Genomic DNA, 17,905 nt, shown 5'->3' with positions numbered 1-17,905 from the left:
TGTGTGTAGACCTTTTACTGAGCATTAGTCAGCAACCCCATCATCCCTGCCACAGCTCCCACAGAGCACAGACTCCTTGGCATTTTGCTGAAAACAAACCAACAAAAGACGGGTCTTCTAGGAGGAAATAAAATAAAATGACTGCAAAAAGCTAGGGATGTTAATGCCTAAAAAACCCCCACCACTTCTCATTTTGACATTCAGGGCATTGCATCATGATATTGAGCTCTATGCCTGCTCACTTTAGCACTGCTCCTGCTCCATACAGCACCAATCAAACAAGCAAGCAGGAGCTCTAGCAGAGCGTCTTACAGAAACACTCAGAATCCCCAGGTATGCAAGGAGAACAGACAATATGCGAAGAGAACACGAAGCAAAATTTTAAACGAAATTTTGCAGGTTTGATCCCCAGCCCAGGTCAAGGCACACGCAGGAGGCAACCAATTGATGTGTCTCTCTCATACTGATGCTTTGATGTTTTTCTCTCTCTCTTTCCCTCCCTCCCTTCCTCTTTCCCTACCTCCCTCTCTCTCCAAAAATCAATTTAAAATATTCTCAGGTGAGGTTTAACAAAACAAAACAAAATTTTAAAGAGGAAAGATAAAAGGGGGGAAAAAACAAAAGGAAATAAAATGCTAGAAACAAATAAGATACTGAAATAGAAAATTGTGTTTTTGAGGCGTCTTTTGAGTGGGACCCCAGAGGGCTGGCTACAAGGTAGTGGAATGGGAAGGCAGCTGCTCTTAGGGTAATCTAGAATGGGCACTACAACTGGCCTCCTGCCAGAAGCAAACTTAAATGTAAAAGGCCTGGGGTGGGGTGGGAACCAGGTGGAGGGGAACAATGGGGGGAAAAAGGGGGACTCTGTAATACTCTCAACAATAAAGATTTTTTTAAATGTAAAGGACCTTATTAGAGATCAAACAGCATATTTCATAAAAAAGAATTTCAATCCACTGGAAGCATACAGTAAATCTAAATGTGTAAAGTCTCAAGTTATATGAAGAAAACATAAAACTTAGAGGAGAAAATGACATATATACATACAATCATAGTGGAAAATCTTAAAACATTTCTAGGTTCCACTGAACTTTAAAGAAGTCACTTTTTACAACACTGTCAGGCCTTAGCTAGTGAAAAAAAAATCAAGATGAAGTAAAATGCAAAAGACTTGGAAAGAAAGAAAGAAAATGAACCATACTCACATGTACTATGACTATGTACCAGAAAGTCTAGCAATTAATTAGATTTTTTAAATGAGTTAAATAAAACCCAAAGAGTAGTTTTCTACAAACCTTCAATAAAGAATTTTAAAATAACATTTTTAAAAGGCTATTTAATCCTGGCTGGTGTGGCTCAGTGGATGAGGCTAGATCCATGAACCAAGAGGTCACTGGTTCGATTCCTGGTCAAGGGCACATGCTGGGTTACAGGCTCAATCCCCAGTAGAGGGCGTGCAGGAGGTAGCAATGGTTGTTTCTCATCCTCTTTCTCTACAATCAATAAAAACATATATTTTAAAGGCTACTTAAAAGAGAAAAACATATTAAATACCTGAACAAAAGCATCAAGATGGCTCATGGACAGAGCATTGGCTAAAAGTTGGAGGAAAGCATGTGTGGAGAGAATGAAGGATCTCTCTATCATCAACAGGCCACCAGTACAAGGGGAATGTTATATATGTGGAGCAATGTGGGGAATAATCAGGAGATGCTGAGTAGGAGCACGCCAAATCTGAGTTAGAATTTGAGAAAATTAAACTGTTAGTGATATATATATATATAATATATAAAAGTAATCAAAGACAGAAGCAAAAGCTTCCTAAACCCCAAAACCGTATTGAAAACAAAAAAGCAAGGAGAGAGAAATATGAAAAGATAGAAGTTTTCAGATGATTGAGTGTGGCTGGTAAGAAAAAGTAGGAGACATAGGACTCTAAGATTTACATTTAATGTGCACTTCCCCACCCCGACCCAGAGTCCCTAGATCAGATTTCAGGAAGCAGAAAGAATAGGTTTGGTAATTGGGCATTAATTTTTGTGTCCAACTGAACTGTCTAGATAAGAAAAGCCTAGTCATCATAATTTCTAGAATTAAAAAATCACCATCACGCCACACTTACAATAGATACATAGATACACAACAGAGTAACCTGATAAAACAAAGTGTCATGAATTTTTCTGGATGTAAAAATAATTTAAAAAATAAATTCCTAAGGATGCTCAGTGCTGATCTTTGTCTAGCTCAGTATAGCTTTTTCTGAGTTCAATTCACCTTTCTTTGGATTTGCCCCAGGGCTAAGCCAGCTCCCACAATTTTTTAGTTCAAGTCGTGTTTTATATTACTTGTATTTTGTGTCTGTTTCATTTGCTGCTTGTTAAATCATTTATTCATTCATTTCTTTATTATTTATTCAGACCCACTGAATTGTGAATGGAATTGAAAGATGAAAGAGACCCAGCCCTTCCCCACCAAAGATCTACACTTTAATATGTTACCTCCAAACAAATAATTATCATACCATCTGAGATAAAGGTCTCCTCTTATCACACTTTCTTTCTAAATAGTCTCCCTGGGGCTCCTATGGGATACCTCTTGCATTCCTTTCCTCAAATCTTTCCTTACTCCTCATTCATTATTTCTCTGTTCACTAATTTTGAATGTAACATTAGAGTTGGTATCATGAGCTGATAATAAGAAGGTATTTCCTCTACTGTTTTAAGTAGCATGTTTTCCAGCTGAATTCTCTCTTTCAGTTTGTATGAACATTCTGAGAGATAACTCCCTAATTTTTGTTAAAGAAAGAGGTCCAATACAGTATGTTCTCAGGGTATTTATGTAGTGGCAGCTTTTCAGAGAACATGTAAACTTGGCAGTTTTCTTCTCAGAAGAAAAAAAAAAGTAAATAAATTCAGTATTCCATTAGACAATGAAAAATACTGAGAATATTTGGCAGCAAACAGAGACATGTTAAGGTAGATACACTTTTAAGTTTGGGTTGCAAAGTTCAGTAGCTACTCCCAGGAGAGAACACAGACTAGCATCTGAAGGTAGAGCTGTGGGCCCATTGATGCTCAGAGAGGAATGTCCAGGCTGTTGGGTTGTTCATTCCTACCTGTGATCCTGGGGCGTGATGTCAGAAGCTCCCAGTAGTAGCACCACTGTCCTTGACCGCCATCTACGTTGCGATTTCCGTGCTCAGTTGTCCCTGACACGTGACACAAGCCAAGCCAATTATCCACAGCATCCGCAACTTGGCTTCACCCCGTTCCAGAATGTTTCTCCAGCATTCTGATCCTGAAATGTGAGCACACAAAGGCTGATGAGTGTCACAGCCAATGAGAACAACTGGCTCTAACTCTCCAAATTGGCCCTTTAGGTAAAAGGACAGAGAGGCTAACTTTGTAAAAAGCCTTATTTTTGCACAGTCAACATCTCCCAGGAAGCAAAACAGTACAACGCAAAGCTAAAACAATTCCAACCCTCCTTTCAATACAAGTTGTGACCAAGTTTGGGCAATCTAGACATTAAAATTGCTCTCAAATCTAGTGTTGCTCGTTTATCTCACATCCAGTGTTCCAGTACAAGCCCTTGTCATTTACACTCTGGAGTGTGACTGCTACTCCCTGCCAACTCTTCTTCTAACCCCAACCCATACTGAGAGAGCAGACTCTCTAAACTACATCTGATCATCTGTGGCTCCCCATTGCCTTGGGAATAACATTCAAATTCCTCCGCGCGGAATACGAAGCCTGCCACCATCTGGTTCCAAGCAATCTTTCCTTCCTCTGGCTCTAAACTTCCCCCAGCCTGTTCTGGTTTTTCCTGTGTTCCCATATGTTAACTTCTGCAGACCCCTTACTCCCTGCCTTTATTCAAGCAGTTCCCCTGCCAGGAATTCCTTTTACTTTCTTAACCAGACATCTGTGTCCTATATTATCTTCTGTTTAAAATTGGTTTTTCTAGTTGCCCTCTTTCAACAAGTTATTATGTATTTTTATTTTCCTTTCCTAAAGCTCCCTTGGCATGACGCTGACTACTTCCTCCGTCTAATCCTTCCTCCTCTCCTCCTCTTCCCAGATCTCTATTCTGCATGCCGCGGTCCTTCCTTTACTCCTAGAGCATTTCTTCCACCCATCTCCTGGGCCTCAGCCAGTAAACCATCATTGTAGGTGAGTCCTAGACAGGTTAAGACTCCCTGTGACATTCTGTCTTATCACGTTAATCCTTCTCTCACACACGTCACATTCGAAGTGAATGAGCAGTTGTATGATTTTTGCCTGCCCTGTTGGACTTCACACTTGGGAGGTCAGGGGCAATGACTGATCTTTTGCTTTGCATGGAAATTGTCTGGACTTGTGTGGAACTTAGTAGCTATTCACTATTTATTGGAAGACATCAAGTTGCCTAAATAAAATAATGATATAAATGAATATAATATTTAAAGAAATATTATTATTATAAATATTAGTTATCACAATAAAAGCATATTGATAACATAATTACAAATTGCCAAGCTGACGTCATTTTCTGCATTAAATGCCTTACTCAAAAGAATGTGTCTTCATAAAAAATCACGATTTGGGAAAATTTTTAACTCATGGGAGAAAAGGCATGTTTTGATTTTTTTTCAATTTCTGAATTATAGACTGTTATGAAGTTCTGTTTATTTTAAATTTATAGATTTGACATGTTATGTTTAATGGATACAATAATTTAATTTTTTTATTCATGTATAAATTTTTGCTAAAGTATTTATAGCACTGCTATCTAATTAGCTAGATCAAACATGTCTCCTTAATATATGATTGGTGTTTTCATTTGACTTATCAAGTAGTTTTAAACTAAATATCACAAAAAATTAAGTACAAATTCAAATATTTTTACTCAAATTTCACCAATTCCAATCGAAAGGATGTCAGTTAGGGCATTTAATTACCTTTAAGTGTGTAACACACTACAAGGTACATTTTAGTCAATGAATATAGTCTTAGTGTTGAGGAAATATTTGTTACAGTGCCTATTTTAGAATAGAAGCTCTTTGAAGATAGGGAAGGTTTTAGCATTATTATCACAGCTACATTTTTTTAGTACATTGCTCAGGGCAAACACCAATAAAAGTCACTAGGTTCTGTCAGAACTTTGGACAAAAAGCTAATTATTATCATGGTCCCTCTCACTCGGCATCTTGTGGAGAGACATCATTGGGCTCATGGGTAGCTGGGTACCATGTGATTCTGTGCTCCAGCCAAAGGCCCTAGCGCCTATACTCTTCTATTTCATGCAACAAACATGAGAGCAATATTGCATGGGTGCCATTAACATTTAGACTGGGATATTAAGAGGTCTGAGGTAAGGCACCAATGACTTAGGGCAGTTCTAAGACATGCCAGCCTCCCACACAGCACATGGAAAACTTGGGTGCTGTGGGTCTGCAGGAATCGGGCTTGGGCACAGACTTTTTTTCTGGGAGGAGCCCAGCACACTTATATCACCAGGCAACCTGGGGTGAGCCCTAAGGCACCTAATTCAGAATTCTGGCAGCCAGCACCATGCACATCTCCTTTGTTTATAAACCCTTGTTTTCATGATGACCATGTTGAGACTGGGCTCAAGATATGTCTTTCCTTCTTTCTGTAATGAACTGGATAGATGGTGGCCTGGAAACTTGACTTGTTAGCCAATCAGGAGAAATTGGTCTTTATGTGATAATTAGATGAGAACAGGAATAAATAAAAGGGAAAAAAACCCCAACTACTCTTTTTGTGACTCACCTGTTCCATCCTCTATTCCTATATCGCTCTTATGAGGTAGGCATGAATGGCCCCTTTAAAACTAGGAAATGGAGAATCAGGTTAAATAAGTGACTCAAGGCCTCATTACTGGTAAAAGGCAGTCCTTTCTGAATCCAAAACCCATTTGTTGGGCTGATCTTTCTATGGTTCCCTTTGGAGTTATCAAATGCAAAAACAAACAAACAAAAACACAGTTTGCTGTTATGAGAACTACCCAAAGAGTATGTGTCAATTGTTATCTGTGGGCCCAAGACAACGCGTCTACTGCATTATTCTCTTACCCTTATGTGATCATCCACTAATTATTAGTGAATTTTCTGCTCAAAATCGAATTAAACCACAAATCAGGAGCTTTCAAACTTTTTTAAATTAGTGGAATCCATTTTTAAATTAAAGAATAAATCAGAAGCCCTACCTTCTTTTCTTCATAAAAAAAGATACCCTTAAACTGCCTTGGAAGAATGGTGCTTATAGGACAATGCTAAGTGAAATAAGCCCATCGGAGTACCATATGATTTCACTCATATGTGGAATCTAAGGAACAAAATTAACTAACAAGCAAAACAGAGACAGACTCATAGATAGAGAGCAGGCTGACAGCTTTGGGGGAGGGGCTGGATGGAGGTGGGTGGAGGGATTGAGTGAAAAAGAAAAAATAAGATGAAGAACTCATGGATATGGCCAACATGTGGGGGAAGAAGTGGAGGAGAGGGCATAGGAGGTATAAATGGTAATGAACAGAGACTTGACTGGGGTTGATGAACACACAATGCAATGTACAGATGATGTGCTGTAAACTTGTGCACCTGAAACCTGTACAATTTTGTTAATCAGTGTCACTCCAATAAATTCAAGAAAAAGGAAAACAAACAAACCATGGGATTTGAAAGCCACTGCTTTAGCCAGAAAACTTACTATAGGAAACAAATGAGTATGGCCAGCTGTGAGTTTTCTCGTCTTCTCAGGAACTCAGTCTCAGACAGAAGGCCATGCCCTGTAGGAGAAGTGATAGCAACTCACAGAATATTGGCTGTGCAGCAGCAAAAGAAAGACAACATTAGTTCTAAAGTTTCAGCTCACAAAATGGGAGCCTCACCTCATTACCCCTGGATGCCTGTTACTGCAACTCAATTGTATGGTGTACAAATGTTTATGTCATAAAAATTATACTCTCTATATATCATGTTGAAACTGAACTAACCTCGCCCTGACAATAAACTCTTATGAAATCACATGGATTTGCAGTTTGACTCCATTTGTCTTCCTGACCCATTAATAGTGCATTTATCATCAAATGACCTTAGAATGATTTGCTGCTGTTTGCTTTCAGCGTTGGAGGTGACCAAGGTGCTGACATTAGTTGGCGAATCTCACCATGAGGCAGAGACTGCAGACACAGAAGCTACATAGAGTCTCTGAAAGAGGAAAATACGAGATTTAGCTGAAAGCAAATAGCAAAACAGAAAGTGAAATTACTGAATCAATTTAGGCTTTTTGTGGTGTTTTGGCTAATCTGAGGTGGCAAACACAGCTCCTTTTCTTGGCAACAACAAGGTTCAGCCTACCAGTATTATCTTATCCTGCATCATTGGGTTTTACTCACTGAATTTGTCCCTAAGGTCTCACATGGAAATAAGCATTGTGATCGTCTTTATCATTTGGAGGTAAGAATAATAATTTTGTGATACCAGTGTTGCCTTGGCTCAAGGTTATTATATAAAATGCAGCAAAGATATCTAGCCCCTTCAATTTGGCAGGTTAATCAGATAGTCTTTGCAGGGACTATAAGGTCAGACATCATCTCTCCATGGGCCTCTTCAGCCATTACACCCATGCAGTCCCTTTTGTATTTAAAACAACACCAAGAACAACAAAACAAAAAACATCCACTCTTCTGTTCCTTCTAAGATTCATCCAGTTTCTTTCTTCATAGCCAAACAATCAGCCAACTCTTAATGCCTTCTCCATACCACCAACTTCATCCTGGATTCTGAACCTTGACTTTTCTTTCTACCCTCATCTAATTCTCCCCTTCCAAACAAGAGCACAGTGTGCTGCATCAGGAACTCCATGGATGCCTTGAGATTTCAGACTGTTTATAGAGGATCAGGACTCGCCCAGAGTTCTTGAAGTTGTGTCAGAAGCATTAATGCAAGAGAGAGGAAACCATATCTAGGCAGACAGTCCACCTGAGTCATAAATTCTAAGGTGGATGCTAAGCAGAACAAGGGCACTCTGGGAATAAGGAATGAGGAAGAAAACCTGGGATCCAACATAGAATCTCTGCTCCTTTTTAAAATTTTATTTGTTTTTATTTTTTCTAGTGTTTCTCCCTATATAGCACTAATCCCATCATAAGGACTACAGTCTCATGACCTCACATCATAATACGCTCACATTGGGGGGTTTGGGGCCTCAACAAGAATTCGGGGCAATACATTCAGTCTATAAGACTCTGTAACCTTGTACAAGCTACTTAATGCTGAGACTAGAAAAAGAGGATAAATAATATCTCCCTCAAAGAGTCATCTTAAAGGACTGCTATGATGCTTAAACGAGATACTGCAGAAATAGTGTTTAGAATGGTGCCTCATACACAGCAAGAGCTGGAAAAATATTTTGTTCCCTCAAGGAAATATATAGCTATTTCTTTCTGGGGTAGTACTTAAATAAAGGGGTAAATACAACCAATAATGCCTAGGGGTGCATGCGTACAGTCTCCAGATGAGGGTGGAAAGGCTCATCTCTGCACTGTTGGTTCAGCTCTTGGTCCTTCACATTTTATAAAGGGCCCCAGGCCCAGAAGATGCCACCATGATGTCAAGGCATCTGGACACCAGGACACCTGTGTTCACTTGTAAGCCTATTTTAAGATTATTGACAGATGTGGGAACTTCTAGAGGAAGATGACAAGGTTAGGAAATGTCTGGAAGCCATGTGAATGGGTGAACAACTACTACAAGTAAGGTTGCTAGATTTAGCAAGTAAAAATTTAAGAATCCCAGTAAAATCGGAATCTTAGATTTAAAAAAACAAATCATATTTCAGCATAAGTATGTGCTGTGCAATATTTGAGGTCTACTCATACTAACAAAGCATTTCTTGTTTATCTAAGATTCAAATATAACCAGGATCCCTGGCAATTCTCCTGTTGGAGACAGTGCATACACATGAGGCAGAAATGTAACATCATAGTCATGAACCCGTATGTGTATTTATACTTGAACAATATGAATGGCTGGGTATAAAAATTCTGGAATGAGCAATGGAAAAGTTCAGAATTAGGTGGCTGTATTTGGGGAGAATTCCTCTACTTTCTATGAAGAAATTAATCCACACTACTGTAAGCAAGAAATAAATATTAGCACAGAATTTCCTAATATCTTTAGCCTTTAGCCTATGGTGATCTTAGGATTCCCAGAGGTAATCATAGGATAATTTTCCCAAATCCACAGTGTTTGCTATAGTCTGTCCTCATCTCTCACAATTGCTGGTTCAAGTCAGGAGTATTATCATGGTCAGTCTTGGACTCTTTTCACTTACTTCCCAATGGAGTGAGTCTTAGATAATCCATTGTTTCTTCATAATAAATGAAGAAATCTTTCATTAGAAATTCCTTTCAGTTTCTGGAGCAACACAACCTTCTTAAATTTCCAATTTGCCACCCAGTTTTCCATTAATATATTATATAGGTCATTACAATATAAATTTCCAAACATGATAATGTAAAGAAACTATCAGCAAAGGAACAGGTGACCATTATTTTGCAAATCTATTTTGGATAAAGTCCACATCGCTCAGCTTTTCTCTAACTCTCATGATGAGAAAAACAAACTGTGAGGAGACACCTTACTCAAGGAAACTAAGTGAGGTTTGGCTGCCACCATGACTGCCAAAAATAAACTCTGAAATTTCAAAGTAAAACTCTGGTAAACTAAACATTTCCCTTCTCAACTTATCTGATTGGTAATATTCAGAGGGATCCACACAGACCAGCTGGGCAAGAACTTTCTCTCACAGGACTGGTAAACAAGGTGACAAAAACATAATTTTCACCATAATGAACTGAAGAGGACAACACATTCTCTCCCTCAAAAGCAGCAATAGGGCAGGGTAAAGCTGTCTAAACAACCAGTTCAGTGCTCAGGAAACTGGCCAATGACACGAAACCAACAGAGGCGCAGTCATTCATGAAACTTTTGGATTTATGATCAAAACAGAGCATCCTTGTCCTGCACTCCCCACTCCCCACTTCCTGTGGTCTTTCAGCCAGGACAGGGCAGTGGTGACCACCAGCAGCTTTCCTTCCACTGCTGACTGCAGACGGGGGTTCCCTTAAGTTAAATAGTGACCTCAGTCTCAAGGAAACAAAACCAGCAGCTCCACTAACCTATAGTCCTGTTTGGGACAGGGAATGGATTAGTGGCTAGCCACTTACAGAGAATTCTGGGAGGTCAAACAGCCATTGAGGCTTAAAGGCTGTCCCTTCATCAGGTTAACCGGAGGCTGTGCACCTGCAGGAGAGAGACCTGCACACACACAAAGGGGTCACTTGCAAACAGGATCCAGGAGGTTCTCTGAGGTGAAGGAAATATTCTAAGACTGGCTGAGGTCTTGACTCTAGAAATTTACTGAAACTAACTCTATAAATTAAATTATAAATTCACTCTATAAATTTGCTGAAACTAATTGAACATTTACAGTGGGTAATTTTTATGGTAAATAATTTAACCTAAATAAAGCTGTAAAGAATTTACATAGCTCATAAAAACATATAACAATTCAAAATCAAGATCCCAATCTAGATATCTGAATACCAAATGAATCTGAAGAAAATATATGAATAAGATAGGCCCTATTTAAAAGGTTTTAAATTAATATATTAATTTTTAAAGTATCACAAAATATTAACCTTTAATATTATTATATACTAGAAATTCAAGGATAGCTTTTCCCAATGTAACTTTCTTAATGATGGAAATACATAGACGTCCAATATGTTGGTTCCAATTTAGAATATGTTGGCTTTTGAGTACTTGAAATGTGGCTAATGTGATTGAGAAACTAAACCTTCCATTCTATTTTATTGTAATTAATTTAAGTTTAAATAAGCATTTTTTCACTACTGGCTACCTTATGGGATAGCACAAGTCTAGAAAAAGCCCATATTTTCATATGGAAAATAATATATAATAATTAATAAATAATGTTATAAGAATAAGCTCTGTGTTTCCTGTACTCACAACTGTAAACCTACTTTGGCCCTACCCTGCACATAATTTAGTTTAGAGAAAATGATCATTTTAAAACAAAGGGAAAATAATATAGGTAATTATTTCTATCTGCCTTTTTAAGGCTTGCAACTCAAGAAATTCAAATTAAGGAAATGTGATACTATTTTTACTCACTTAAATAGGCAAAAGAAAAATATTACCCATTATTAAACAGATCATTTGCTAATAAATGAAGGAACTTGTGCACTTAATTTTTAAGACATTCTTAATTGAATGATCAAGGGATCTAGTTTATTGGGGGAAGTGGCTGTGCATATCAAATAACTTCAAATTATGCTTGTAGTTGACTCAGAAATTCCACTTGTAGGAAATGGCCCTGAGAAAATAATTTAAGTATGCTCACTACTGTGTTTACAAAAACAAAACACTAGTAGAAAATGAAATGTAGAAAAATAGAAGACTAGTAAAATAAATTACATCACTGTATGAGTAGAATTATAGAGTATTTTAACATCTATTGAACTTAAATATGTTTATTGTTTGTTAGTAAATGCAAATGTAGTTTTCACATTAGAAAATCTGATTTTATTTGTGATATTTCTGTCTATGTTTATCTGCCTCTATATCTAGAATCAAATAAATCAGCAGAGCAGCAGGGCTCATTTATTGGTGATGAAATTATGGGCATATCAATTAGAAATCTCTGTTGGCAAGCACACAAACCAATTCCAGTTATATTATGCAAGCACTGTTTATTTAAGAAGACTGCAAAAACAGATTAACTCATATTGAATGGAACTGAGTGGAGGGAAGGTGGAAAAGGTGGGAGGGAGGGAGGGAGGGAGGGGTGGAGGGAGGAAGGGAGAGAGAGAGAGAGAGAGAAAGAGAGAGAGAGAGAGAGAGAGAGAGAGAGAGAATAGAAAAAAAAACATATATTTAAAGAAGCACAAAAGATTAGGAGAATTATATGATGAACATAGCCAGAGGCCTTCTAATGGTTTAGACATTGTCCTTAGTTGCTGAACTATGAGATGGTCCCAGTCCAGGGAACCTATGGGGAAGAGGCCGGGCAGCAAGGGTCAGGGATATGGGGGAAAGTTCAAGAATCAGGTCAGAAGTGTTTCAATATTTTAACAACCACTACAGCTGTACTAGTACAAACAAGCTACCAGCCAAGTCTATGTCTATAACAGTATGCATCCCATACTTGCTATTTCTTTTCTTCATGAGGCCTCTGTTCAATTTTTTAGAAGCATGTTTCAAATACTTTTCTTAGGAGAGAATGGGATATGTGGATTATTCTAAGAATTCTTGAAATTTCTCAAAAAAATAGATAGGTAAAATAAATAAGAGATGTATTTTCAAATCATATCTTTCCTGAATTTAGGACACTCTTGTTACAATCATTTAAAAAAATATGTAGATAGCTTTCCTCTGACTTTTAAATACAAATTTTGCAACTGAGGAATATGACAGCAGTCAAATTCTTTTTTAGGTACTTATTATTTTGACCTGGAATAGTATATATAATTTTATCCTGAGAAACTATGGATTTTACCATGTATATCTAGAAAACTGTTCCTTTTCTGATGAATCTAGCCTAGAAGTATAAATGTGTTCAGTCTGTAGACTCTGAACTTTCTTCCTCAGAGTTAACTTGCCCCTGTTATCTGCTTAATCATTGCCTCTAGTCTCTCTGTTTTTTCTTCTACTTCTGAAATGCATATATTAATATGTTAAAGCTCTAGGTCTTCCGGGACTTTTATCTTTTCCCTTATTATTTTCAGCTCCTTTCTAGTTTGCTCAGTGTTTTGAGAGATTTCTGGCACTTAATCACTCAAACAACTAATTGAGGTCTTAATAGTGTCCAGCCTGTTCTTCAATTAATATACAAAGTAGAAACCATGTTTTATAGTGCAAGAAAATCTCTTTGCTGCAGTATTTGAATTCCCATAGATGCATTACTATTTTTAAATTATGTTTTCCATCTGTCTTCCAGCAATTCCATTTCATTGGTTCTGATCTATTTTTTTTTTTTTTTTTTGGTCTTTTCTCTTTGACCTATGTATTTGTAACCCCACTCTATTATTGATGAATAGTGATTTTCCTTATGCCACTGGTCTAAGTAATTATTATTGGAATAACCTAAGTGGTGATGAAAAGTCACAAGCACTTTCCCACAGATTTGCCGTGGGGAGGCAAGACACTTCCCTGATAATAATGATCATCTTGTTACGTACTTATTTTCCTATCACTGTTTTCTATCCTGTGAATTTCTCCTCCACTTTTATCAATTTTCACATTGTATTGTTTAGTGCAGTGGTTCTCAACCTTCCTAATGCCACGACCCTTTAATACAGTTCCTCATGTTGTGGTGATCCCCAACCATAAAATTATTTTCGTTGCTACTTCATTACTGTAATTTTGCTACTGTTATGGGTCGTAATGTAAATATCTGATATGCAGGATGTATTTTCATTGTTACAAATTGAACATAATTAAAGCATAGTGATTAATCACAAAAACAATATGTAATTATATATGTGTTTTCCGATGGTCTTAGGCGACCCCTGTGAAAAGGTCGTTCGACCCCCAAAGGGGTCGAGACTCACAGGTTGGCGACCCACAGGTTGAGAACCGCTGGTTTAGTGTGTGTTTTTTTAACTGATTAATTTTGCAGTTCTTTATTTTCTAGATATTAGTACTTTGTTGGAAAGATGGTTTGTAAATAATTTTTTTCCATCCTCCTAGTAGTATCTTTCACATAGCAAAACTATTTAATTTTAATAAAGTCCAATTTACTGATATGTTTTTACTTTAATGGATCATGCTTTTGGTATCATGACTAACAATTTTGTTCAGATTCTAGATGCTGTACACTTTCTCCCATATTTTCTTTTAAAAACCACTTTGAGTGAATTTTGATACATAATGGGAAGCTTAGATAAAGATTCACTTTTTATTGACTTTATTTCATTAGAGAAATTTAAGGTTCACAGCATTTATTACTCTCACTTGGCGATCTTGATCTCCAATTCACTGAAAAATTAAAGGAATCAGAAATGTAAGGAATCAGAAGATAATTTCTCATGACTCATAATTCACCTATATATAACAATATTTATATCTCTATGTTCTGCCTTCACTCACAATACAACAGATTAACTATCTGCCTTCCTTTCTAAAAGCATTTCCTCCCAATCCTGTCTTATTTACACAAGGACAACACTCCAGCAATATTCCCCTCTCTCAACTATTATCAATTTTCTCCATCAAACCGATTGTTCATAGTAGCATATGAACATGCTGCTATTTCTTCTATATTAAAAATCCATCTTAAACACACTTTCTTCTTAAACTACTACCCATTTATTTGCTCACCTTCTCATCAAAAGTATTTTGAAGTATTGATTTCGTCAGTCTCCATTTTATCTCTTTCTATTTTGTCTTATCCCCATAGAAATCAGTAATTTCCTCCATTATTCCATTGAAATACTTTTTTAAAATAGCCTTTGTGTTATTAAGTCCAGTGTTCAAATCTCAATCCCTACCTTATTAGAGTAATAGTTTACACCATTGATCCCTCCCTCCTCCTAGAATCAAAATCATGACTTGGCCTCCAGTCTAGGTTTTCTCCCTACTCCACTGGTTGCTCCTTCTTATGCTCCTTTGTTATTTTCCACTCTTTCCCCTAGCCTCTGCAACAAAGTGTCCCAGATACTTTCAAAGCTAAATCAAGTCAGAGATATTCATCTCCTTTCAATAATCAGCCTATGGCCTCCTTCTCAGCACCATATTCAGGTCTCTTGTGCCTTCCACCAGGAAGAAATCCACACTCATTTAAAGACTTTGCTGTGTCCAATCAGAGATGCTCGGCATTGATTTGGATCCGGATCATGGCCCAGAGCACTCACAATGCTGTTCTGCCACATCAGAGAAAAGATTTCTGCTTAAGTAATGAGAGTCTGGGGGTTGGGTAGGTGGAAAGGTGATCCAGAAGGCAACAGGCAACTCCAAAGCAACTCCAAAGCATCTGTGATTGATGGACCAGAGAATAGTGAAATTCCTAGGTGCTTAAATAACTTGAGAGAGTCTCTCTCTCTCTCTCTCTCTCTCTCTCTCTCTCTCTCTCATATCATATCATATCTTGAAGGCACAATTTGTAGCCAAAGTGAGTGGTAGAATGACAAAAGAAGAATAGCTATCATTGGGATTTGCTTTAAAGTGTCTAGGAGGTATTGGGAAAACATTCTAATTAATTGAAGTTTTCAAAAATAAAGTCTGATAGGCCAAAACCATCTCTCCATTTGTCATGGATAAATAGTGATGGAAAAAGATGTGAGTTGTGGTGGTGAACACATAATACAGTGTACAGATGATGTGTTGGTGGAATTGTGCACCTGAAACCCATATAATTTTGTTAACCAGTGTCACCCCAATAAATGTAATAGAAAGGAACAAAATTAAGAAAATAAAAATAACTGAATAAATGAAAAAAAAAGTGTCTAGTAGGTAGGGTCCCCACCTCCCTTACTCCAGAGATAATGCATCAATGTGAAGTAATATCTCTCAGAAGTGGGCATGATTTGTTCTTACACTCAATGGTTTCCTGGCAGGGATCCCTAGTAAAAATTTATTGTTTTTTCCATTTTTCATTTTTTGCCTTCATTAGTTTCCTGTAGTGCTTCCCCCTGCACCTCTTTTCCCTTTATTAAAGCTCATTTGTGGAAATTATCTTACCCTAAAGAACACAAATAAACTTTTATTTAGCAAGCTGTGGAAATCAGAGATCGGCAGCAAAGACAATTGAGCTCATTAAGCATCAATGTCACCCATGCGCTCTCATTACTCATTCACTTCACTGATGGCTTTAATAGGACAGGAGGCACCAATCTCTCCTGGATCATCAAGTTTTCCTCTCTGGGTGTCACAGAAGACAGTGGATGGGAGCAGGTGGGACTGTGAGTTTGGAGACACAATGGCAGTGACTATTAATCATCGACAAGTCCGGATTTGAGTCTTAGTACTCTCACCTCCTATTTCTCCCTCTCTGAAGGAAGCAGAAGGAGGTGATAAAAGGCATGTGAGTTTAAGAGCTCCTCTCGGATGGGAGTTTTATACTCAGCATTTGAGGGGAAGCAATTCAGAGGACCCAGAAAGCCGCATTTACCATTTCTATTGTGCAGCAGTTTAGTTCCACTCTAAACATGTGTTTAAAAAGTCAGCTCGACACTGATTCTTCCACTAGAATTGTTAGAAGCATCCTTTACTCCACATAATAGAAAGAACTTGTGGTACATTTCAACACAAGTTGTGTTCACAACAGGAAATGTGTAGAAGCCGATTTTCAGAATCTGTAAGCCTCTTCTATGAACACATGGGAGTGGAATGCAGGAAATTATTATCTGTATCCATATACATTAATGGGAAAATTTCATTACAGCATCACATGAAGAGGGCTGGAAGAATTTTGACTTACTTTAAGGGGATGTTTGAAGTGGACATACTTAAAATATAGACCACATGGCATCCGTGGAATTCCCTTTGGTGGACCTTGCAAAATGGGGAAGTGGTGGCAGCTCACAGGCTTGCCATGAGCAGCTGGTTTGCAGTGGAGCTCTTTCCCACTAGAACGCAACATGACAGGTGCTCCTAGGTGAGAAGCTCCAAGTAGTTATTTATTTGACAACAGCTAGTATTCCCCTGGTAATGACCCTGGTGAACATAGCTAGTGATACCCTAATTACCAACGTTCTCTCTGCTCTTCCTCTGTGTCAGGCAAGATCCTAAGACTTCACTCGTGCTATGTCATCAAATCGACAAAATAATTCCATATGTTAGGAATTATTGATACCCACCCCTTTCCAGATACCCCCTCATTTTCCAGATGACAAAAAGGACTAATCAAAGGGTCACACAACTAGCAGGCAGCTGTGCCAGAAGTAAACACAAGGCTGCTTCACTTGAAAGCTGTTGCACTTGACAAGTGTCCTCTAAGAAGTTAAAAGTCAGAAGCACAATATTTATCAATGCGTCCCTCGTCAAAGGAGATAAAATACAAGTCAGAAAAGTAAGCAGCATGTTGAGAATGAGAAAAGCAGAGAAGTTTGTCACTAAAGTTAGAGGGTTAGAGCCTGGAGAGATGAGAGGAAACTCATCATGGAGCAATCAGAGCTATAAAAGGGTAGCATTAAGGACCAGGGCCACCACTTCCTGTGGTTTGGGCACAAAATGTAATGGGAATGAATGCAGCTTGAATCAGAACAATAAACCCAGTACCTCCTTGTTACAGGTCTTTCTCTCTCCATGTGGTCAAGGTGGTAACAAGGAAGAAGGGAATGGCTAGAATTTTATTTCTTTTCCAATGCAGAGTGGTAACTGACCCTTCTCAGTAGTGACTTCATGGGGACATCAGAAGAAATCTAAAGCTAGGTGGCCACGAGTCAGGTAAAACCTTGAAATTCTATTACTAAAGGAAGCTGGGTAGTCAGGGCCCATGACTAACCAAAGTCATTCCCGCTAAGATTCAGCCCAAATGAAGAACCACTTTAATCAATGGATCTTGGAGGTGACAGGGTTAGATTCCTAAATTGTTGGTCACGAAAAAGCATAGGTGGGATTTATTTTATTTCCTGAGTATAAAATGCACAAATATTTATCCTGGAAATTTATGATTCCCATAATTGTATAAAGAAATATGAATCATCGTATTGCCACCCTCAGAAGCAATTATTGTTAACTGACATAACTTTCTCATATCCTCCATCTACTGCTAACTTCAGACCCCAGATGCCCACTAAATGCTGAGAAGTCCTAAAGGAGACCATTCACAGTTCCTGAGGGCTGTACAACTTGTGCTGAGTGTGTATAAGAAGG

The 17,905-nt window shown here is 38.0% G+C and overlaps 1 long non-coding RNA gene across 1 annotated transcript in view; it reads right to left on the bottom strand.

The window, feature by feature from the left end:
* The window catches only part of LOC138992775 (uncharacterized), an 89,919-nt gene extending 83,147 nt beyond the window's left edge, over positions 1–6,772 (bottom strand). Inside the window, exons 1-2 of the long non-coding RNA XR_011468135.1 lie at positions 6,711–6,772; positions 3,116–3,297 (exon numbers count right to left, since the gene is read on the bottom strand). This is a non-coding gene — a long non-coding RNA (uncharacterized lncRNA). The remainder of the gene's footprint in view (positions 1–3,115; positions 3,298–6,710) is intronic.
* Between the last annotated feature and the right edge of the window lie 11,133 nt (positions 6,773–17,905).

This window comes from Myotis yumanensis, unplaced genomic scaffold, assembly GCF_028538775.1.
Source record: "Myotis yumanensis isolate MYYU_CA2020_CCGP unplaced genomic scaffold, mMyoYum1.0.hap1 SCAF_14, whole genome shotgun sequence".
In the NCBI taxonomy this organism is placed as follows: Eukaryota; Metazoa; Chordata; class Mammalia; order Chiroptera; family Vespertilionidae; genus Myotis; species Myotis yumanensis.
The sequence above is the reverse complement of the archived record's forward strand: the minus strand, read 5'-3'. Positions and strand labels throughout refer to the sequence as shown.